This window comes from Phacochoerus africanus, chromosome 11 (genome assembly GCF_016906955.1).
Source record: "Phacochoerus africanus isolate WHEZ1 chromosome 11, ROS_Pafr_v1, whole genome shotgun sequence".
Taxonomy (NCBI): domain Eukaryota; kingdom Metazoa; phylum Chordata; class Mammalia; order Artiodactyla; family Suidae; genus Phacochoerus; species Phacochoerus africanus.
In genome coordinates, this window is record NC_062554.1 from 34,903,903 (window position 1) to 34,928,439 (window position 24,537).

Sequence of the window (24,537 nt, forward strand, 5' to 3'; positions counted from 1 at the left end):
ACTAAGAATAACTCAGCTTCCCAAAGATACACATCCTCTACCTCAGTTAATCAAATTCACAAAACTGATATGTAAACAGCAAGTTAATTGACCAGTTTATAATGGAAAATAACTTTCATGTGGGCCTGTATTCTTATGAACATCATAATCTTCTCCACAGGTGATGTATAAAGGCAGCCAATCAAATTTAGAATCTTGTCTGGGGACAACACATTCAGAGTCAAAAGATTTTTAATTGTTTCACATATTGCAGGCTTAGGATAATATGACTTTATTCATTATTTTCACAATCAGATAATCTTGCCAATGCGGGGGGAATCATATTTCATAGAGCAATGCCTTTTTCTCCCCTGCAAGAGAGTCAATGCAAGAGATTCAGTAACCCTGACTATTTCACTCTCCATTTTTAGTGCCAGGAAGTATATTAAGTATCTCATTTATTATTTTCACATTATCACCCCCCCAGGAAAATAATGCAAGCAAGTATAAGGCTGGGCTAAGATTTGATCTGTTTTCAAAACCTGTGTGACATGACTTCTGTGTTTCAATGATCAACAAATTTCCCTTCTCATTGGCATATATTTTATAGAAATAAGCAGAATAGCTGGTAGAATTTGACTTAAATCTGAGACCTGGTTCCGTCACTTACTAACTTTGGAAACTTATATAAGGTACTTTAGTATTTGAACTCCAAATTCCCGTCCAAGGAAAGAGAAATATACATATACAAATTCACACACACACATTATACGTCCATGTTGAGTAAGTACAAGTTTCAATAAAAACTATTTATGTTATTGTAATAATAAATTCAATTGCAGGTAGTTCATTTGTAGTTCTTGAATGTATTCTGCCTTTTTCAAGTTATTTTGCATGTGTCTGCTTTGAACCACTAAGTCCTACTTTCCCAGTTTATCTTTCAAGGGCAATGTCATTTCCTCTTTTCTAAGTCAGAAAGCCTCATTGAAAACTCTGATGTGACAACGTACTGACAATATTTAGTGGCCTAAGACCTATAAGAGCTAATAGATTTACCTCTTTAGAGTATCCAGAAGAATGAAAATTTTCTCCCAAGGGAAAAGGTAATTTGTGCATCCTACTGACTCCCCCTAGAGTGAGGATTTCTGATTTTTTAGTACATTTTTTTGTAGGGCTTAAATGTCCTTATAAATATGGCTAAATAATTCTCATAATTCCATACACCTAAATGATACCCATACAGTAAAGCCTACATTATTTTGTAGGCCAAGCAATGTTTTCTAGAAAATCAGCAATATTTGCAGATGACTCCCACTATAACAGTAAGTATGGTAAAGAGTGGAGAAATACTCAGAAATGGGGCTAAGGAGTTCCCATTATGGCTCAGTGGTTAACGAACCTGACTAGTAACCATGAGGTTGCGGGTTTGATCCCTGGCCTCACTCAGTGGTTTAAGGATGAGGCGTTGCCGTGAGCTGTGGTGTAGGTCACAGACTCAGCTTGGATCTGCATTGCTGTGGCTGTGGTGTAGGCTGGCAGCTATAGTTCCAATTCAACTCAGGCTGGGTACCTACATACGCCGCAGGTGCGGCCCTAAAAAGACAAAAGACAAAAAAAAGAAAGAAAAGAAAGAAAGAAATGGGGCTCAGTTAAGCAATAAATAAATAAATGAAAAAAGAAAATCTGGAAGTTGGTCCTGGTTTTTCCCTGTTATATAGATATAATCAGATGCTTGTCAGTATATCAGATCTTTTTTAGAGCAAGAGAAAACATGGAATCTCTCCAATTTAAATATAAAGCATTTTATGCCATTTGTAGATGAATTAGTATTTTATTGAAAAGAAAATAACTTTTACTTTCAAGCTTATCATTGTAGTACCAAATGTATGGAGATTAGTTTGGGTAGTACAACACAGGGCAGAAAAGGTGACTTGAATTTATATCATTCTATATGGTTTGAGATTTATTTTTTAAAATGTGTCCATACTATGTTTTGATATTTTATTTTGACTTAGTTTTCCCAAGTTAACATATTCATTCACTGTTTTAGCTATGTGAAAATCAGAGATTTATGAATCATAAATCTCAAAATCATAGCTATATAAAAATAGAGATTTGGGAATGAATTCCTGATAAAAACATTAAATTTTTGTCTATAAATGAGTCAGATAATGAAGGAATTCACCTGAAGATAAGGCCTTTTGTCACATACTTTATCTGATAGATTTGTATTTTAGTTCATTTGCTCCTTATTTACAAAAGTGGAGAAATTAATATATTTGTGAATGCTAGACCCTGAAGAAGAAAATGTCTCCTTATATTTATCTTGTGACTGAGTAAAACTTTTTAAGAATATAATTTATTTATTTTCTTTTTTTTTATAAACTGTTTATTTTCCATTAACCTATTTCCATTTTAAGAGTTTGTGGAAGAACAACTTAAGAGCACTCAGTGGTTGTTCCTACCCATTCGGTGGCCTGAGCAGGGACCGCTATGGACCAGATTTCAGTGGCAGGCTGAGCACTCTAGGCTTCGGGAAGGAACTGCTGGATGGGCAAAGAGGGCACCTGCGTGCCTTTGGAACAGTCTGCAACATCATGCTGCGTAACAGTGAACTCAGGAGCTGGACCAGTCCATTCACCCTGAAATTCCTCCTTGGTTGCAGCCTTCCCAGCTGCTGCTTGCTCTTCTTTTTCAATCTCCTCAGGATTTCTGCAGAAGTAAAGGTCAGGCATGACCTCCCATGAATGTTCACTGGAGATGGTGCCACACATGCACAGAACTTCCCAGGTGAGCAGCCGCCACATCAGACCCACTAAGCGAGCTCCCTTGTTGTTGCACAGGATGGTGATGTCCACATAATGCAGAGAACAGTCTGTGTTACGTAGAGCAATGGTAGGTAGGTGAACATAAGAGGCCTCTGGGAGAGGCTGGTAGTCAGCCCTGGGATCAGTAACCACCAGAAGTCTTGGCTCCCAGAAAACTGCTTGGATCTGGTTATTGAAGGTTTCAAGAGTGAAGCAACAATCAATAGGAGTGGCTCCCGTGGCAGCAGAAAGCTCCAGCACAGCTCATGGGCCAGTATTCCCAAAGGATGTGACAATGACATCAGCTGGGTTTTCAATAGCAGCAATGGCACAAGCTGCCAAAAGAAGCCTCTCCCAGATTCTCTTCAGATTTATGATGCAGATGCCACCACTTTTCCTTCTGTAGATGTACTGTTCCATTTGGAAATCCAGGTTGGTGTCACCTAAGTGGGTTCCTGCTGCAAAGTTCTTGAGGACATCCTCCTCCTTCATTTGTAGGACATCAATGCCTCCAGAGATTGTGAAAATTTCCCTTTAAGTAAAGATGGGAATCCAGAAAAATTCTGTATGGACCTCTGAGTAGACACTTGGGGAAAGGCAAGAACATAACTTCTTCACCTATGATTCACCCAGGACATGTGCAGTGTTAAAATACATATCAACTAGAAGGGAGCAGAGAAATATAAAGTTGATATCAAGGCTAAACTGGACCTCATCATTATAGGCATTAAAAATGATTTTATGTTCTTTATAACTTTATGTTCCTAGGAGTTCCTGGTGTGGCTCAGTAGGTTAAGAACCCAACATAGTGTCTGTGAAGATGCAGGTTCGATCCCTGGCCTCACTCATTGGATTAAGGATCCGGTGTTACTATAAGCCCGGCGTTGCTACAAGTAGATCAAAGATGCAGCTGGGATCCAGTGTTGCCATTGCTGTGTGTAGGCCTGCATCTGCAGCTACAGCTCATATTTGACCCTTAGCCTGGGAACTTCCATACATCTATAAAAAGAGAAGAAAAAGAAAGAAAAAAATGTATGCTCCTATAATTATATGTCACTCTCTTTCTCATCCTTTTACTCTTAACACTTCACTTAAAAGCTTGAATTTTGTCCCTATTTTTCATTTGATACTATTGAAAGATTTTTTGTTTGTATTTGTTTTTCTTTTTGGCCATGCCTGTGGCATGCAGAAGCTCCCGGGCTAGATATCAAACCCTCACCACAGCAGTGATCCAAGTCACTGCAGTGACAACAACAGCTCCTTAACCTGCTGAGTCACACAGGAATGTTCATGTAGGTATGTAGGTAATCCTTGTTAAAAATGAGGATCCTTTTCCTCAATTTGTCTCAATTTTAATAAGTGGACATATCATTTCCAATTTAGCATATAAAGTTACTTTAGAAGACATGAAATCTTTAAATTAGTAGAACCTCATAATTAAATTGAATTATAATTATTAACGAGAATTTGGAAACAAAGACTTCAGCCTCCAACTAATTTAGTGCACTGTTTAGGTTCTGCTCCACTCCCTGATCAAGCTCAGCAGTTCAAGAATTTGTGAGGGGTTAAGTGCATAATTAGTTGCAATTTTTCATCTGTGATTTAATGCTTATGTGAACATTAAGCCCATTAACAGTCCATCTGTTCTTTAGGTTATAAGTAACTAAGAGCATTTCACCCTAGAAAAGTGTGCCTCTCACATTTTTCCAGGCAACATTTATTTTAGTCCACAAATATCAAGTATAGATTCCTCACCATGGCAATAGGTGACGAGTTCTAGACAATTTTGGACATGTGAGCTGCTTGAGGGCTGGGATTGTTTCTCACTCAACTTTGTGTTATACCTGAGTTTTCTCTTAGCACAACAGGAACTAGATTAATTATGTTAAACAGAATAGAATTCCTAGCTGAAGGTGGCTCTAAGGATGGCTACAGTTATGCAATAGAATGGAACATTTGCAATGGAAGAGACTTTGCAGGCCAATTGTTTATTCCATAGCTGAGTAGAGTAATGCCCCTCTCCCCTCCCACAAAAAAAATCAACATTTATTCTAAGATCAGAGAAGAGCTATGACTTGGAATCAAGTGCAAGTACTATGGCTGTTGTACAACCAAAGCATTTGCTTAAATCTTGACCTTGTTTTGGTCTATTTTAGAGTCACTATTTGCTGACACATACTATTGAATAATTTCTTTCTCTTAGACTCTCGTTCTTCCTTTCCCTTTTCTCAGAAAGGTGTTCAAAATTATAGCATTTTCAGGTGTTTTGGCTGCTAGTGTGGTATTATCTGAACATTAGCTTCCACAAATCATTAAGGTAGTTCTCTAGGTCTACACAAAGAGTTTTATTTCCCTTACCCTAGATCATTCTAAACTTTACTCAGTCTTCCAATCAATTTTACTCCAACTAAAAGCAGTACAATGAAAGCCCAAACCATGATAAGAGGAACACTTCTAACACAGGTTTGGTAGTAAACAAATGTCTACTCTCCATGTATATACACATCCTGAAACTATATAAGTATTTCATAATAGAGAAATCATATATACATATATATATACACACACATATATTTTGTGTGTATGTATATATGTTTGTATGTATATATATGTATATAATTCTGCCCTTGCTCCAACAACAGACATAGGTGACAATTCCCAGCAGGATTATCACAATTTACCTCACAGAAATTCCTTCTAATCTTAGTTATCATAAGTAATATCAACTGCTTTAAACAATAATCTATCATTACACCATTTATGATTGATTCTAGACTGCTGAAAGCAATTATGTGTCAAAACAGAAGAGTAGAAGAGTATGGAGCTGTCTTCTTCAACTATGTAAACTCTGTACCCAGTTTCTAAGTGAACCCCCATGTATTTGGGATCTTCTTCCCCTTATTGAAAGGGAAAATTATTGCCTAAACCAGGATTATGAGGCTCTACTGCAGTGGCAAACACAAGAATTTCAGTAGCTTAATACAGTAGACGTTTTTATCACTCGAGCTATAGTCACCATGGGTGTGAGAGACTCTGATAGATTTATTCTCCATGCAGCTGCTCAACAATCCTTGGGCCTTAGTCTCCCACATCTTCATGTAACACACCCGTTCATCATTGCTATGACGGAAGAGATGGTTGGGAGCTTCTGTATAAGGATTTAAATTCATCAGGTCATGATGACCCATGCCACTTCCACACACCACCTATTGGCCTAGCTGCCAGGGGGGTAGGAATTAGCTCTTTTAATCTAGGTGAGGAAAACTGAATATAGATTAGCATGATAAATCTTGATTACATAATAAAATAGTCATTGAGAATAGCTAATCGGAAATAACAAATCCGTATGGGGTAGGATTTTTTGTAGCCTTACACTGTGTTCTAAATCAGACATAACCAATAATATCTGTCAACAATTTCTGACATGTCTTCAGGTGGTATGTAATCTTTCTCCTTTAAATAGGAGATTGTCATTATTAATTTCTAAGAAGAGAATGGCAGAGACTGGGGAATATGATAACCAACTAATATGTGTGCAAATCTAAGTACTGAAAGGTGTTAATAGGTGTAATTGATATTCCTGTTTTCAACAGCAAATGATTTAACACCTTTTACAACATAGTTCTAAATATATTTGATATACTATTAATTTCATATTCTGTCACAGAGTTTTTATGGCCAACCTCTTAGATTATCATTGACAGTACCCCTTCCTTTATGTCTGAAATATAGACTTAATTAATTTAGAATCAAACGTTATATTCATTATTCAGTATTATTTTTAAAGCTAAGAAGCAAAGCTGGTAAACTTTGCCACAACAGAGAATCATTTTGTGTAGAATTGGTGAGAGATAAAAATATATGTTTTTAATATAACCCTTATCTGGGACTTACCTATCGTTAAGTGTGGGTGTATTGTGCTTATGAAGATTATATTAGCATTACCTTGGAAAAATAGGACCATAGGTCAAAAAGTGTCCCTGACTTCTTCTCTGAAATACTTATTTAAATCTGCTTAGATGAAATATTGAAAGCAATAACAGTGATTTGAAGTATGCAGAAACTTTCTGACAATTATATAAAAACCTAGGTCTCATGGCTGTTAATTTTTAAATTATCGTTTCAGGAATACGCAAAGAAATGTCCAACATAAAGACCTACTTTTTCATTAGTGTATTTACTATAAATTCGAGAATGCCATTAAGTTAGTACAAATGGTGTTTTTATAAAATAAAAATAATTAAATGGTAAGAAAACTAAAAAAGGCTTGTTTAATGTCATTTCATCAGGGTTTCCTGTATAGCAACTGGGAAAAATTCTTCTGGATTTAGTTTAGTTGACGAGGATATTTTTGTGATAAAAATATAAGATATAACTTCTACACACATTTTTTAATTAAAATTGTTTTTTTAAAGCAAAATCATATTTCCTAAACTAGTCATGCTGTTTTTTTCTGGTTTGTTTATGTGAGATAATTTTCTCTATAAAGAGAACAAGTCTATATTGCAATAATCATGAAATCAATTTCGCTTTGAGTTAGTTTTGTTTCTAATTCTACTATAACATTAAAAGCTGTATGGAGAAATAATCACATGCTCTAATGTTCTCAGGATGCTTTCCACTTATAAGGATATGGTATGTGTGTGTCCTGACCACTGCTCAGTTGTGCAACTTCTACAGCCCATGTGCAACAATGAGAAAGAAATACAAATTTTGAAATTATGATTTTTTTAAATATCAAATTGAAAAACATTATAAAGAATAATAATAGACAGAGCTACAAAGCATAGCATTATCTTGACCTTGTCTTTTCAAGTCCACAAATGTGAGCTTACAAACAGTGCCACCAGACCTTAGAAGCTCACTGGCACCAAAATCACAAGAGGTCAATGCACGTAATTTGTTCATTTACAGTTACATTTGGAAGATCTAGTAGATATTTCTAGTATCCCTATCTAGTAATATCAATAATATTCAAAAACTGAACTTCCCATGGTGGCACAGTGGTAATGAAGCCGACTACTACCCATGAGAATGCAGGTTCCATCCTTGGCCTTGCTCAGTGGGCTAAGGATCCGGTTTTGCGGTGTGAGCTATGGCATAGTTTTTAGACATGCTTGGACCCTGTGTTGCTGTGGTTGTGGCATAAGCTGGCAGCTGCAGCTCTGATTTGACCCCTAGCCTGGGAACCTCCATATGCCGTGGGTACGGCCCTAAAAAATACAAAAAAAAAAATAATAATATTCAAGAATTAGGACTTTCCCTGATGTTTATAATTTAAATGGGAAAGCAAAATATACAGCGTGAAACAACCACAAGATATCTTAAATGTAAATGATATGACAACTGAAAGTCAGATGGTGGTTTATATATTATTTGAAAGAAGTGTGTCTAATTTATCAATTTTATTTTTGTTAACAATTTGAAATATAGAAAGATTCATGCCTATGCTGGAAAAAATAAATATTGATAGAAAATAAAAAAATCACTTGTAGGTCTTATTCATAGATAAACACAAATCTTTAACACACACACAAAGCATATATGTGCGTGTATATATGTATATATGTATATATATACTATCTCTCTGATTTTTAAAAAATGGATTTCATTATATTTATCTATCTGTAAGCTGCTTTTGACTTTTATTATATGGTTCCCAGAAATAATATACATCTCTGTTGCATTGCTCACAGACTATTGATAGCAATGCCATCAGCTAGAAATGCCTGAGACACTTCTTGGGCCCCTACTACTTATGGCAAAGCCAGACAGACACTCCCCCAATGTTGTGGACCAACCAGTCCTTGTGGTTCTTAATATGATTGCAGGACATATCTCAACCACAACCATCAAGTAACTGAGAAATCAAGATTGATTACTCACACAGAGAGGCTGATGTGGGGGGAGAGAGAGAGGGAGCATGGATCTGAAGCTCTGTCTCTATTAGGGTTCAGGGTAGGGTCCAAGTTGACTCTTTATTGGCTAATTTAAAACACAAGAAATGAAATTTGGTTGTGAAAAGGGAAAAGCAGGATCAGGCAAATGATTAGTTATCTAGGTTTCCAAGGATTTTCTAAAAGGGGAACTTCATGGGTAAGAGTTGCCTGATTTCAGATCTAGTTGTAGCTGTAACATCTAGCTGGCAATATGTTAATTCCAAATGTCATCTTTGAAACGGACATTCAGGAATCAAAAGCTTCAGGTCAGGCACATACATCACAATCTATGACAATTTCTACTCCTATTCTATTCTATTCTATTCTATTCTATTCTATTCTATTCTATTCTATTCTATTCTATTCTATTCTATTCTATTCTATTCTACTTGTTTTTAGGGCTGCATATGGCATATAAAAGTTCCCAGGCTATGGGTCCAATTCAAACTATAGCTGCCAGCCTATGCCACAGCCACAGCAATGCAGGATCTGAGCCAGATCTGCAACCTACACCACAGCACACAGCAACGCCAGATCCCCAGCCCACAGAGCAAGACCAGGGATTGAACCTGCATCTTCATGGATACTAGTCAGATTCATTTCTACTGTGCCACAAAGGGAACTCCTATAACATAATTTTTAGTGACTGAGTATAGTCTATTATGTGGATGAAGCACAATTTAAGATGTTCTATAACTGAGTGATAACAATATATACTTTGTCTTTACAATTATAAACAATGCTTCAATGAATGTTTTAATGCATACATCTTTGCCTTCTTGTACAATTATTTCCTTAGTATAAATTTCTGGGAGTAGATATCTGTCTGCAAAAGGTCTGCTTATATATAAGATATTAACAGTTTTGATGAAGAATGTTCAAGAAAGAATGTAAAAATGACACTCCCAAGTTATAAAAATTTGTTTTACCATACTTTCTCAAATATTAATTAAATTATTACCTTATTTAATTAAAAAATGAAAATTATTTGTCATTTTAATCTCTATAGGCCTTTTTCTGGTAAGGTTAGATATTATTTGTCTTTTTTAATAATCAGCTTCTATCTCATTCCAGCAAAGTTATAACCCAAATACATAGTAGGTTCTTTGCAAACACCAAATTTGCTTCTTCTCATTCAATTTTTACAGAGAAATACATAAGATAAATTCAATACAATAGGCAAACAAAATTCCAATGGGTTTTTTGAAGAAGCTGTATTCTGAAAGTGATTCTGAGCTTGAATATGAGAAAAACATTTTATAAATACTTGAATCAATTTTATTGATAGTATTTGTATCACAGGTCACTGAGAAAAAAATATTTATTTACTAGATGATGTTGGGGAAATTTTAAGCAAAATCCAAGTCACACTATATACAATAACAAACTTTGGATGGATTAAAGCCCAATTGTGAAAGGTAAGGCTATGAAATTAGTGAAGAAAATCTAGGGCAATATTATTATGAACTTGGTTGGGAATTACATCTTAAGACCTAAGAAGTTCAACTAACAACAGTAAATTTGATTGTATGTTTAAGTAAAGTTAAGAAGTTATTTTCAACAAAGGATACCACAGACAAAGATATTAGACAAGTTCAGTCAATAAAGGTATTTGAAACAGTTGAAGCTACTTGAAATATAATATTTTGAATATATAGAGTTCCACTCCTATAATTTGTGTTAGACGGAAGATACAATAGAAAATGAAGCAAAGTCAATGCTTGATAAATTCACAAAGAGAGATTCAGAAATGCTCTGGTAGTACATGAAGAGACTTCCAATTTCCCTGGCCATCAGGGAAATACACAATGCAACAAATATTCCTCTAGGACAGCAAATGTAGAAAATTAGGTAGCGTCATACGCCAACCAGGATATACAGTCACAGGAACTTTCATGCACTTCATGTAAGAATGTAAATTAGTTCTGGTCACTTTATAAATCAATCACATGGTACTTAAGTGATAAAAACATTTTTATTTATTTATGTTTTCATTTTTTATTTTTTGGCCACCCTGCAGCATATGGAGTTCCCAGGCTAGGGACCAGATCCAAGTCACAGTTGCAACCTACACTGCAGCTGTGGGAATGCCAGATCCTTAACCCACACTGCCAGGCCAGGAATTGAACTTATGTCCTAACACTGTAGAGATGCTGCCAATGCCATTGTGCCAGAGTGGGAACTCCAACATTTTTATAACTTAATGAAACAGTTATACTTAAAGTTATATATCAGAAACACTCTCAGGTTTGTAAGATAGCATGTGCAAAGTTGTGTGCTTTCTGGTATTTGTTCTGATGGTAAGAAATTGGAAGCATCAATAAGAGACTGGATAATGGAATATGCTTCAATATTGAGAAGATCTGAACTAGATTTACACATGGAAATACAAGCATAGTTTTTAAATGTTGGATAGATTACAAAAAGAAAGCAGTGCAAGATTTATAACATAAAATACCACTTGTATAATCATGTAAGTAAACTAGCCATATGTGGATAAAATAATACTTTTAAATGTATTGAGGAATAAATTAGTATCTATTGTGAAGAGAACAATTAAAGATGATGGGGAAATGTGTCATTAGAATAAAATAAAGAGCTATAAAGAATGATACTGTGAAATAACTGCAGAATATGATATATTTAACTCTGAGCATCTACATTACAATAAAAATTAAGGTAATTTAGACAGAATATAAAGAAAAATAAAAACTAAATAGCTTTAAGTCACTTGAACTTTTCATTTCTTCCATTAATAACAGTTAAAATATAGACTCCTCCATTGTGCCATGCTTGTTGTCTACTCTGAGTCATTAATTTACCATGTCTCTCTTTTTGTATTAACCATGATTTTTTTCTAGTTATAACTGACAGAACAAAACTAAGTTGGGATATGCATGTTATTATTTATTTTATAGAAAACTAATTTCAAATTATCAAATTGTCTGGAGTTCCCATCATGGCACAGCAGAAATGAATCCGACTATGAACCATGAGGTTGCGGGTTCAATCCCTGGCCTCGCTCAGTGGATTAAGGATCTGGCATTGCCCTGAGCTGTGATGTAGGTCACAGACGAGGCTCGGATCTGGCGTTGCTGTAGCTGTGGCCTAGGCTGCAGTTATAGTTCCAATTAGACCCCTTGCCTGGGAACTTCCATATGTTGCAAATGTGGGCCCTAAATAGACAAAAGACAAAAAAAGAAAAAAGAAAAAAAAAGAAAGAAAGAAAGAAAAAAAAATGCTTTAAAATAACACAGGATTCCTAAAACTCTCAGCCAGACTTATTTTTGGATAGACTGCTTTGAAGCAAGTTTAACACTGGTCATGGAAGCACTAAGATAGGCTCCTGTGAATCTTTGAGATTTGGTCACATTTTGTCGCTTGTCTCACAATAATCAGGGTAAACCACAGAAATAGAACCATTAGGAGATCTTCAGTCAGCAAGCTGGAGACCCAGGAAAGCCAATGATGTCATTCTAATCCAAGTCTGAAGGCCTGAGACCCAGAAGAGCTGGCTGTATAATTTCCAGTTTAAAAGGTGGTAGGCTCAAGACCCTGGAAAAGTCAGTGCTTTAGTTCAAGTCCGAAGGCAGGGAAAGATCAGCTCAACAAGTCAAACAGGAGGAGTTCTCTCTTATTTGTGGGAAGTTCAGACTTTTTATTACATTCAGGTATTCAACTGATTAGATGAGACATCGACATTTGAGAGGTCATTCTGCTTTACTAGTCTACTGATTCAAATATCAATCTCATCCAAAAGTATCTTCATAAACACATCCAGAATAATGTTTGACCAATCTGTGGCAACTTGTGGTCCAGCCAAGTTGACGTATAAAACTAACCAGTAATAGGCATAGTATAGGTTTAATGGAATCCTAGTTGTGTATGTTCCCTCATACTATAACCAGAAATTCTAGTTCAGGGGCAGCCTAAAATTATGAAGATGGGAAGCATAAATTTCCAAGGAGGAAATATCCCACCTATCCCTAATCTCTATCTTCATAATCTGTTCAGTCTAATGATTGCCTCATTAGATTTAATTGCCATTCTTTAAAATAAATGAATATTTGATTTTCTTGCTCTAATAACACTTAAAATATTTAATATGATTATACGTATTTTTCAATTATATCCTAACAATGAACACATTCATGCATTTATTGTAAATAAACTATAAGCTTTTTGAACAGTAAAATCATTTCTTATTTATCTCGAGCATCTCACATGTCTAAAAGCCTACCAGGTGCAAAGTAGGTAGCCATTAAGTAAATATTTGTTGAATTATATTCAATTGAATAATCCCGTCTTTTTAATCCTTCCAGTAACAATGACAATGTCAAGTACAGAGCAGGTAAAATTATCTGTTGAACTGAACTGCATTAATAATCCTGAGCTATATTTATTTTACCTTCTTAGGCTTGTAGTTTACCTTTTGATTCTCTTTTATATTCTTATATCTACAAAAAACAAGTCCAAAAAATTGTTGGAAAGTTTTTCCACTGTTCATAAAAGTTGATATAAGAAATATTAAATTAGTTGGAAAGCTTCATGTGCTATTGATTGGTTGTGCAATGATATGGAATGTTTAATGACACAGCAAAAGAGAAAAAAATGATTTAGAATAGAGGATATAGGATCAAGCCCAATTCTATTATGAGGTTATTACTAATTATTATCTTCATGACATGCAAATTCAAAACTAATAGTCCATTTTATTTATATAGGCTTAGTCATTTTTCATTTTTTTAAACACTGTTTGGAAATTGTACCCTAAATTTTTAATTGCCTGAATCTCTTAAACTGAACAGTCTTCCAGCAACCCCAACCTGCTTTCTATGTATCAGAGGTACTTTCTTAGGATATAAAGTATGTAGAGTAATTAGGTTATTTTCTGTGGAAACCAGTCCCCAAGTCAAGCATGCAACTCTTAAGCCACAGCAACAACATAACAGAATTCTTCTTTATAATTAGATCTTAAGATTAGTATCTACAATATGAACTCTGATAATGTAAACTACTGGTTGCATGCTGAAAACAGTATGAGAATACTAAATTTTACATATAAAATCATCAGATTAAGATATGAGGCATTCTGGTGACAATCTGATAACTGCTTAAACTTCAGTTTAAGGTTTCATTTGACTTCCTTATTTTTCTTTCTTTTAAAGGTTTGTTCTATTTTTATCCCTATGTTACTGTTTCACTATACTTGTTTCTTTTTATTTTTTTATGGCATAATGCATTATTTTATTTTTTTAAATATTTATTTTTATTGAATTATAATTGATGTAAAATATTACATAAGTTACAGATGTACAAGGTAATGATTCACATTTTTTAAAAGGCTATACACATTTAGAGGTATTATAAAATATTGGCTATATTCCCCGTGCTGTACAATATATACTTGTAGCTTACTTATCTTATATATTGTAGTTTTTACCTCTTAATACTCTACCCCTGACTTGGCTGTCCCTCATTCTGTGGTTTAGTTGTAATCTCCCCTTTCATTTCTGATATTTTTGATGGTTAGGCTAGTCTAGTCAATTTTATCTTTTCATAGAATTAGCTCTTGGCTTTATTCATATTTTCTATTACTTCCATTGGTCTCTACTGTATTTATTTATGTTCTGATTTTTTATTATTTCCTTCCTTCTACTAAATATTGGCTTTGATTTTATTTTTTTTCTATCTCTTTTGGGGTAAATACAGGTTGTTTATTTGGAATTTTTTTTTGTTTCTTGAGGTAGGCCTGCATTGCTATAAACTTCCCTCTCAGAACCAATTTTTCTGAATCTCATAGATTTTAGTATATTGTATTTCTTTTATTTTATTTTCCTCTAAGTGTTTCTGATTTCTCCTTTGATTTCTTTGATGATATATTTGTTGTTCAGTAACATATTGTTTAATCTCCACATTTTTGTTGCTTTTCTGTTTCTTCTTGTGACTGATTTCTGGTTTCATATCACTGTAGTCAGTGAAGATGCTTGCTGTGATTTCAATCTTAATGATTTATTGAAACTTGTTTTGTAACCTAGCATGTGCTCTTTCCTGAAGAATGATCTATGAACACCTGAAAAGAATGTGTATTCTGATGCCTTCAGATGGGATGCTCTATATATGTTTATTAAGTCTAAATGATCTAATATAAATTCATGTTTTCCTTATCAAATTTCTATCAGATAATCTATCAATTGATATAAGTGGATTGTTAAAGTACCCTGCTATTATTTGTGTTGCTATCAATTGCTCCTTTTAAGTCCATTAATATTTTCTTTATATACATTGGTGCTCCTATGTTGGGTGCATTTATAAGTGTTATGCCTTCTCATTGACTTTATCATTATGCAATTTCCTTATTTGCCTTTTTATTGCAGTCTTTGTTTTAAAGTCTATTTTGCCTGATATGAATTTGGTTACTCCAGTTTTCTTTTTGTTTCCATTTTCATGAAATACTTAAACTGTGTGTCCTTACTTTTGAAATGAGTCTCTTATAGGCAGAATATAGATGGTCTGTTTTTTCTCCATTCTACCATTCTATGTCTTTTGATTGGGACATGTAGTCCTTTTATATTTAAATATTGCTAGGGTATGTACTTATTGCAAGTATTGTAATTTTAGTTAACTTTAACTTTACTACTTTACACTTGCATTATAAAGGATTGACCACTAATTTATTATATATTTACCTTTTCCAGTGAGATTTTTACTTTCATATGTTTTATCATTAATTAATGCCATTTTTTTTAGCTTAAAGAGATCCCTTTATCACTTCTTGTAGGGCTGTTTTAGTGGTAATAAACTACTTTATTTTTTGCTTATCTGGGATACTCTCAATCTCTCCTTCAATTCTTAATGGTAACCTTGCTGGGTAGAAAATTCTTGGTTGGAAACTTCTGTGTTTTTTGTTTTTCCTTTTGGTGGTTTGAATGTGCCATGCCATTCCCTTCTGGCCTGTAAAGTTTCTGATGAAAAATCTGTTAATAGCCTTATGAAGTTTCCCTTAGATTTCAAAGTTGTTTTTCTCTTGCTGCTTTTAGGACTCTCTCTTTATTGCTGACTTTTATCATTTTAATTATAATGTGTACTTGGGTGTGTCTCTCTGGATTCATCTTTTTCAGGACTCTCTGGGCTTCCTGGACCTGGATATCTCTCTCTTTCTTCAAATTAGGGAAGTTTTCAGCCATTATTTCCTCAAATAATTTTTATGGCTCTTTCTCTCTCTCTTTACTTCTGGGACATCTATAATATGAATGTTATTCTATTTTATGTGATCTAAAAAGTAAATCAAAGTAGCTAGTAGCTTCACTTTTTTTTTTTTTGCCTTTTCTAGGGCTGCTTCCTGCAGCATATGGAGGTTCCCAGGCTGGGGGTGGAATCGGAGCTGTAGCTGCTGGCCTATGCCAGAGCCACAGCAATGCAGGATCCAAGCCACATCTGTGACCTACCACAGCTCATGGCAATGCTGGATCCTTAACTCGCTGAGCAAGGCCAGGGATCGAACCCACAACCTCATGGTTCCTAGTTGGATTCGTTAACCACTGCGCCATGACGGGAACTCCGTAGCTTCACTTTTAAATTTTTTTTTTCCCTTTTGCTACTCTGGGTGAGTTCCATTTATTTGTTCTTCTACTCCATCTAATCTGTTTTTAAACCCCTTTAGCATATTTTCCAGTTCAGTTATAACTTATGTTTTCTACTATCTTATATTTTCTATATCTTTGTTAAAGTTCTTTCTGTGTTTGTCCATTCTGCTCCTGAGTTTGGCTAATGTTTTTATGACTATTATTGTAAACAATTTATTAGGTAGATTATTTATCTCTGTTTTGTTCAGTTCTTCCTCCAAGATTTTGTCTTGGTCTTTTGGTTGGAACATATTTCCATGTATCATTTTTTGCCTAATTCTCCATGTTTGTTACTATATATTAAGTATAGTTACCTCTCCCAGTCTTAAAGGGTGATCTTATGTAAGAGATGTCCTGTGGGGCTCAGGAATACAATCCCACTTACCGACCAGATCCAGGAGCCCAAGGAGTTTCCCCTAAATTGATAGCATGTGACCTCCTGTGGTGGAGGGTCTGTGGCCACTGCTGTGGAGCATTGGTGGGCAGAGCAGGCCCTTGGAATGGCTACAGCCCTGGCCATGGCTGCTGTTGCATGTTGGTGTGTGGATTTATTGCCCAGTGGGCTATGAAGCCTGGTTAAGTGTGGTCAGGGCTCTAAGTGGGGTATATCCACTGGTACTAATGGGTTAGAAAGAATTCCAAAATGGAACCTGCCAGTCCTATCATCTGCAAGATAGCCTGAGATCACAAAAATGACTCTTGATGGTATCTCTGTTCCCAGGGAGTATCCCAAATGTTCCTGCCTCTCTAGCTCTCTAGGACATGCTTTGAGATTAATAAGTGGGTCCCCATTTATACATGGTCCATGAGGTTTTTAATTTGTTTTTTTTTGTGCTTTTGGGTGAGGTAAAGTGAGACTGCACACGAATCTATGAGAGGGGTTTTTGTTCACTGCAACTCTATAGTTTTTCTGAATATATTTATCCCTTATTGCCTTCAAAATCAGGTGTTTGGGAGGTTGTCTTTCCTGTACAGGATCTAAGAGTTGGAGTGCCTGATGTGGAGGTCAATCATTTGCTCCCCAAGGAAAATAACTGTACCACTTTAGCATTGCCATGGATGGAGTATTCCTTCCTCACCTTGGTAAGTCTATCTCTTTGCCTCTCCTATCCAGCCAGATACTGTCAGTTTACCCTTTGTTGTGAAGACGCTGTTTATCCAGTTTCAAAGGGAATTATTCCATACGTAGTTGCAGATTTGTTTTATCAATGAAAGGAAATTAGTTCAATATCTTCCTAAGCCACCATAGTGAACCTTGTCTCAACATAATTTGCAAAGACATTTACATCTCTATTATATAATTTTTAAAGAATATTTATATATCAATATATATTACTTCAAAAATGCAAATGATAGCTATTATAGAAATTCATTTCTAAATTATTACTCCAAATTGATGAATAGATTCAATGATATCCCTATCAAAATTCAAGTACATTATTTTGTGTGTATCAACAAACTTATTCTGAAGCTTATACAGAAAGTTAGAAGACCTAGAACAGAAAACACAGTGTTGAAGTAGAAGAACAAAAGTGGAAGACTGATACTACATGATTTACTATAAAACTAATCAAGAAAATAGACAAATAGATCAAAAGAACAGGACAGAAAGACAAGAAATATTTGAGAGAAAATTTTTTCAAATATACATCTGATAAAGTGTTATCTAAGACATACAAATAAACATTTAAGAAAACAAAGAACTCGATTTTTAAAATAGTCCAAAGGCTTGAATAGATAGCTCATCAAAGAATATACACAAATAGAAGGAATGCACATGAAAAGGTGTTCAACATTATATGTCATTAGGGAATTGCTAATTAAAAAGCAATAAAACTACATACTTTTTAGAATGGCTCAAATATGTGATACACTGAAAATACCACATGCTGGTGAGGATGTAGAGCAAGAACTCTCATTCGTAGCTGGTAGAATGCAAAATGGTCAAGCCACTTTGTAAGACCCTTGGGCAATTTCTTACAAAACTAAACACACTCTTACCATATGACCCATCATTTACTTTCCTTGATGTTTATCTAAGTGAACACTATGTCCACATAAAAACTTGCACATGGAAGTTTATAGAAGCTTCATTAATAATTTCCAAAACTTTCAGTTAGCAGTTAGCAAATAGATAAATAAACTGTAGTACATCCAGACAGTGGGATATTATTCAACATTAAAAAAAAAAGAGCTCTCAAGCCATAAAAAGATGAAGGAAAATTAAATGAATATTAATAAGTGAAATGAACCACTCTGAAAAGGCTATCTATGTATTATTCAAAATATGAGATTCTGGAACAGGCAAAACTATGGAGATAGATAAAGATCAGTAGTTGCTAAGGGTCAGGAAGGAGGAAAGGATGAACAGGTTAGCATAGAGGAATTTTAGAGCAATAAAGCTCTTCTGTGTGGATATGACAATGTCATTACACACCTGTCAAAACTCATAGAATGTAAAACACCAAGAATGAACCCTAATGTAAACCCGTGGATAATTACGCTGTGTCACTGTAGGCTCATCAATTGTAATCAATGTATGACTCTGGTGGGGAGGTCATGTGTGTTTAGAGACAGGAAATGTATTTTAAAAATTTGTAGCTTCTGCTCAATTTTGCTATGAATCTAAAACTTCTCTAAAATGATGTTTATTAATATATAGAAAAACTAAGCAATAGCCACAGAGAAAACCCTATTAGTTTAGGTTCATTTAAGTAGGGAAGTGAGATATGGTGAAAGAATCAAGCGTGGGCTTCATGTGGCCTCCACAGTAAACTTTCTCTGATACAGAGATGGATTCAGTCTCTTTCAGCATCCCTTTCTTTATCTACACTGTGAATCCAAATGCTATTCCACTTTTAAGGGTCATTGCAAAAGTCAAGTTAAATGCTCTATGTAATAAAAATAAACTGTAGTGAAAATAATGGTTTTTAGTTAATAAAATGCCTAATGATTGTAAAACAATTGACTCAAGTGACTGGCTCTCAGTGGAAACTGGATCTTATATGGTTTCTAACATTATTTGCCCTTAGGTAAGTTATTAAACATCTCAGTTATTGAACGTTTCAATTATCGAACAGTTTTCTCATTATAATATGACAATATTTGTCCAGATAATCTTAAAATACCTTCTAGATCCATGATCCTGTGACTTCTCAGAGCTTCCTAACTTCATTAAGCTAATTTATTTTTATTCCAGTTAAAATTCAGGAATCTTTTCAGAGTAATCTCTTATGCCACATAAGCCAGAGTCAGACTCTTCCAGGGTTTAAGCTATTGTTTGATTTTAGACATAACATCACTGTCACAGTGTGGCATCAGCACATAGCAACTATTTGAGTATGATGGGAAAGGTAAGCACACATGAATAACGAATTGGTACATGCTATTACAAGGCAGGTGAAAAGTGATATTAGCAAACAGAGAAAAAGCATCTGATTCTCTATAAGTGTATAGGTTTGGCATTCAAAGGGGGGTAGATATTATCATTGAGCTGAGAGGAATAAAAACAAATTTTCTAGTCAGAATAGTGGGTGGGTTTCTAGACAATTAGTGAGTTGGAATTTATAATATTGGCTGTCATTTACTGAAAAACCTATTACATGCCAAGAACGTCTCACAAAAGATTTCAAATCTTTTAAGATTATTATTTCCATTTTATTGATGAACAACATGCATTTCAGAGTCTTGCAGTCAAAGTCAATTAGAAGATTCGATTTCAACCTAGGTTCGTCTGACTTTCTGCAAGCTAACATTATTTTTTTAATACACCACAATGCCTCTCTCTCTACACAAGCGTTGTTTCCTTCCAGCTGAAGGCTTTAACCTTTTAAATTTCCAGTATGCAGAAACATCCTGAAAGTGACAATGCACAGGCATGGATGCTGCTATCACTGTTGAATACTATACTCTTTTTGTAATACAACACTTCATATATGCTGCCTTTGTGGAAATTTTTTGGTCTTTTTAGGGCTTCACCCATGGCATATGGAGGTTCCCAGGCTAGGGATCAAATCAGAGGTATAGCTGCTGGCCTACACCACAGCCACAGACATGCCAGATCTGAGCCACATCTAAGACCTACACCACAGGTCATGGCAACACTGGATCCTTAACCCACTGAGCAAGGCCAGGGATCAAACCTGTGTCCTCATGGATACTAGTCAGATTCATTTCTGGAGCCATGATGGGAACTCCACATTTGTGGAATTTAAACCACCATAATGGGAGCCTGGAGTTTCATGCTGTTGACTGTAGTTTAAATAGACACAAAATGAAGAGCCTTTTCACTAAAAGTTTTTATGTTTCTATGCATATATGTAGCTCTCTCTAGTTACTTTAGTATTTGTGTAGCATCCAGACTGAGAATCATTAAAGCTGTTGTATCTTCCACAAAGCTACCTATTAAAATCAAGTTTCACAATACCCAGCTAGCTAATGAATAAATGTTTGAGATGTATATAACTGTCTTCAGTTCCCATCCTAATCAAGTTTATCACTTCCCAGTTGGGTAATAATTATGATATTTTAGTAAACAGCATGCCTTCTGGATTTAGAAGTATCTGAGTTTTAATCCAAGTTCTGCTATTTAAAAAATGGGTAACTTCAAACAACTAAATTAGTCTGTAAAAGTCTGATCTATAAATGGAAATAGTGTTTATTTCACTGAACTTTTGTAAGGATTAAATTAAAACATCTGGTCTATGATAAAGTCTCAAATTTTTAATTTTCTGATTACAAAAATATTTACTGCTAATTGTTATGTGAATAACTGCAGTGTTTTAAATTAACCTTTTCCACCAATATCAGGATAGCCTTGTTAACAAAAGTCTAATTACTCAACTAAATGTTTACTAAGTTAGTGCTGTGTTAAAATTCAGACCACTATACATACATTAAAATAGCACTTTCACTTCTTTGTAGGAATTCAAAATATAGAGAAGTAAATCTCCTTTGTTAAACACCACGCAAAGCATTTAGAGAATGAGAAAAATAAAGAAAAATAAAAAGTTATTATGCTTTCTGGAATATGACCAACATAAAGGGTTGAAATTTTACTGATTTATTCACTGATGTCCTCCAAGCACAAAGAACACTGAGCACATGATAGGTACTCAAAAAGTTTACATGAATTAATAAACTAATCAAGGGCATATGCTTGCTAGATCTCAGACTAAACTACAATGTGAGCCAAGGGCGGGGGGGAGGATCATTAGGGTAATCCTTATTTAAAAACAAAAGAAAAAAAAAACTTTATGGAGAGGAGGACTTAAGCCAAGCTGCAAAAAATGAATAACATTTAGGGAAAAAGTGAAAAGAAGGCATTCCAGGGTAGGTTAGGGCAACTCCAGGAATGCCTTTGTCCAAATGGGTCAAGATTCAGTAGTGAGTTATATAACAAAAGGATTTCAGATCTCTATTTTTTAAAGAAATAAATACATTGGAAAAAAAAATGAAAAGAGCAGAGAACATAATAAGGGTTAAGTTTTTTTCCTGAAAAATTTATCTAGATAATGATGAGCTATCAGGAAAAAACCACTGGAGTTAGTGAAATGCCTGTAGAGCTTGGAATCAGTTTCAGTCTAAATGTTTTCCTTTGGTTTCTGTGTGACTTTGGACAAGTCATTGTCTATGACTCACCCATAGTTTCCTGTGGAAAATAGGATCATTACACATATTTGAAATGATTGTAATGGAAATTTATCAAGATAATGCTTTTAAGCACCTAAAAAAAGCAATGGGTTCATAACCTGCAACCAGTTCCTAATGCACAAGCAGTAAATGGTAGTTCTTATTGTTCCTTTAGAGATGTTGTATTGATTCACAAGGCACCACTTCCACACAATATTTTTAGCACACTAAAAGCACTCCACAGTGCATGAATACATTCGATATCACCCTGATATTACTTCTAGTCACTTTAAAAAAAACCTTTATTTTACAATTAGAAATAATATACTCCAAATAGGATCATGTTTTATTTACTTTAAAACTTCATTAATTCTTTCATTCTTATGGTTATCTGCACATTCAATGTGTATACATATATATATGTATATATTTGCAATATATATGTATATATTTGCAATATATATGTATATATTTGCTTTTAGGGCCACACCCACAGCATATGGACGTTCCCAGGCTCGGGGTTGAATCAGAGCTACAGCTGTTGGCCTACACCCCAGCCACAGCAATGCAGAATTCAAGCCGGGTCTGAGATCCTCCACCACAGCTCACAGCAACACCGGATCCCCGAACCACTGAGCAAGGCCAGGCAGGGATTGAACCCACATCCTCATGGGTACTAGTTGATTCATTTCCACTGCGCCACAACAGGATCTCCCTCATTCAATATTTTTAAGCATCTACAATGTGCTAAATAATTTCTCTAATGTCAACACTAGGATACAAAGGTAAAGTAGTTAATCTAATGTAAGGTATTACATGATCATATAATAATCTGTATGTTTTATGATGGAAATAAGGAAAAGAGAGGACTTCTGGAAATCGATGGGGTTTTAACATTTGAGCTAAGTCATGAAAGAAGAATAAAAGACAAGCTCTGGCATCATGGGTGAGTAACCTGTGCTGTCACACATGACATTTTTTTCAGAAGGACTCTATGAGTATTTAACGTACTGCTGTTGCTGTCTTGAAATTCTTAATAATTTTACCTTTTATCCTGTGTTTTATAAGTCTGATAGGACAATGGAGAATACATATGAGCTATGAGCAGAGGAATTACATACTTAATATGTGTTCACTGTTCCTTGCCACTTCATTCACCTGTAAAACTCAGAGATGCCCCATGAAAACTGAATTACTATGGATTCATAGTTCATGGAGTTCAAGGAGACACAAAGGGAACACAAATTAAACATTTATATTCATGATCAAGTTCAAGAACTGATTCATGATTAAGTTGGAATCAGGATTTGCTTCCAACTTGGAAAGAAGGCAATGACATAATTTGAATAACTAAGGTACCTTATCATATCCTTTATTAATCATGTTACTGCTTTATATTAGCTAATCCTTTAAGCTTAAAATGAAAAGAAAGAGGAAAGGGAAAGATAGGGTGACAGATAATTTCTTTTCCTTTATACTTGTCTTTATTCATCAGCCAACTGAAGGCAGTGTTGCTAGAATGGATATTAAATAAAAACTAATGAGATGCAGTAAAAGAAAGGATCAACAGGAGTTCCCGTTGTGGCTCAGTGGTAACAAATCTGACTAGTATCCATGAGGATGCAGGTCCAATGCCTGCCCATGCTCAGTAGGTTAAGGATCCAGTATTGCCATGAGCTGCAATGTAGGTTGCAGATGTGGCTTGGATCTGGTGTTGCTGTGGCTATGGCATAGGCTGGCAGCTGCACCTCTGATCCAACCCCCACCCTGGGAACTTCCATATGGCACAGGCACAATGCTAAAAAAAGAAAAAATGATCAACAAAAAATTGCTACTTAAAGAGAAAAACATTTGAAAAACATATCTTATAAGAGGTTAATATCCAAAAAATATAAAATTTCATACAACTTAATAGCAAAAAACAAATAATTCAATTGAAAATGGGCAAAACATCTGAATAAATATTCTATAATAAATATTCTTTGTTTTCTTTTGAATAATGATTTTTATTTTACCATTATAGCTGGTTTAGTGTTCTGTCAATTTTCTACTATTCAGCAAGGTGACCCAGTCACACATACATGTATACATTCTTTTCTCTCACATTATCATGCTCCATCATAAGTGACTAGATAGAGTTCCCAGTGCTACACAGCATGTTCTCCTTGATTATCCATTCCCAAGGCAACAGATTGCATCTATTAACCCCAAATTCCCAATCCATCCCACTCATTCCCCCTCCGCCTTGGCAACCACAAGTCTGTTCTCCATGTCCATGAGTTTCTTTTCTGTGGAAAGGTTCCTTTGTGCCCTATATTAGATTCCAGTTATATCACTTGGCATTTGCCTTTCTCTTTCTGACTTACTTCACTTAATGTGAGAATCCCTAGTTCCATCCATGTTGCTGCAAATGGCATGTTTTGTTCTTTTTTATGGCTTAGTAGTATTCCATTCTGTATATATATAAAACATCTTCCTAATCCAATCATCTGTCGATGGACATTTAGGTTGTTTCCATGTCTTGGCTGTTGTGAATAGAGCTGCAATGAATATGCG

General features: G+C 35.0%; 1 pseudogene; it reads right to left on the reverse strand.

Moving 5' to 3' along the window:
* Nucleotides 1–2,417: 2,417 nt before the first annotated feature.
* On the reverse strand, nucleotides 2,418–5,974 carry LOC125112099 (40S ribosomal protein SA-like; annotated as a pseudogene).
* Between the last annotated feature and the right edge of the window lie 18,563 nt (nucleotides 5,975–24,537).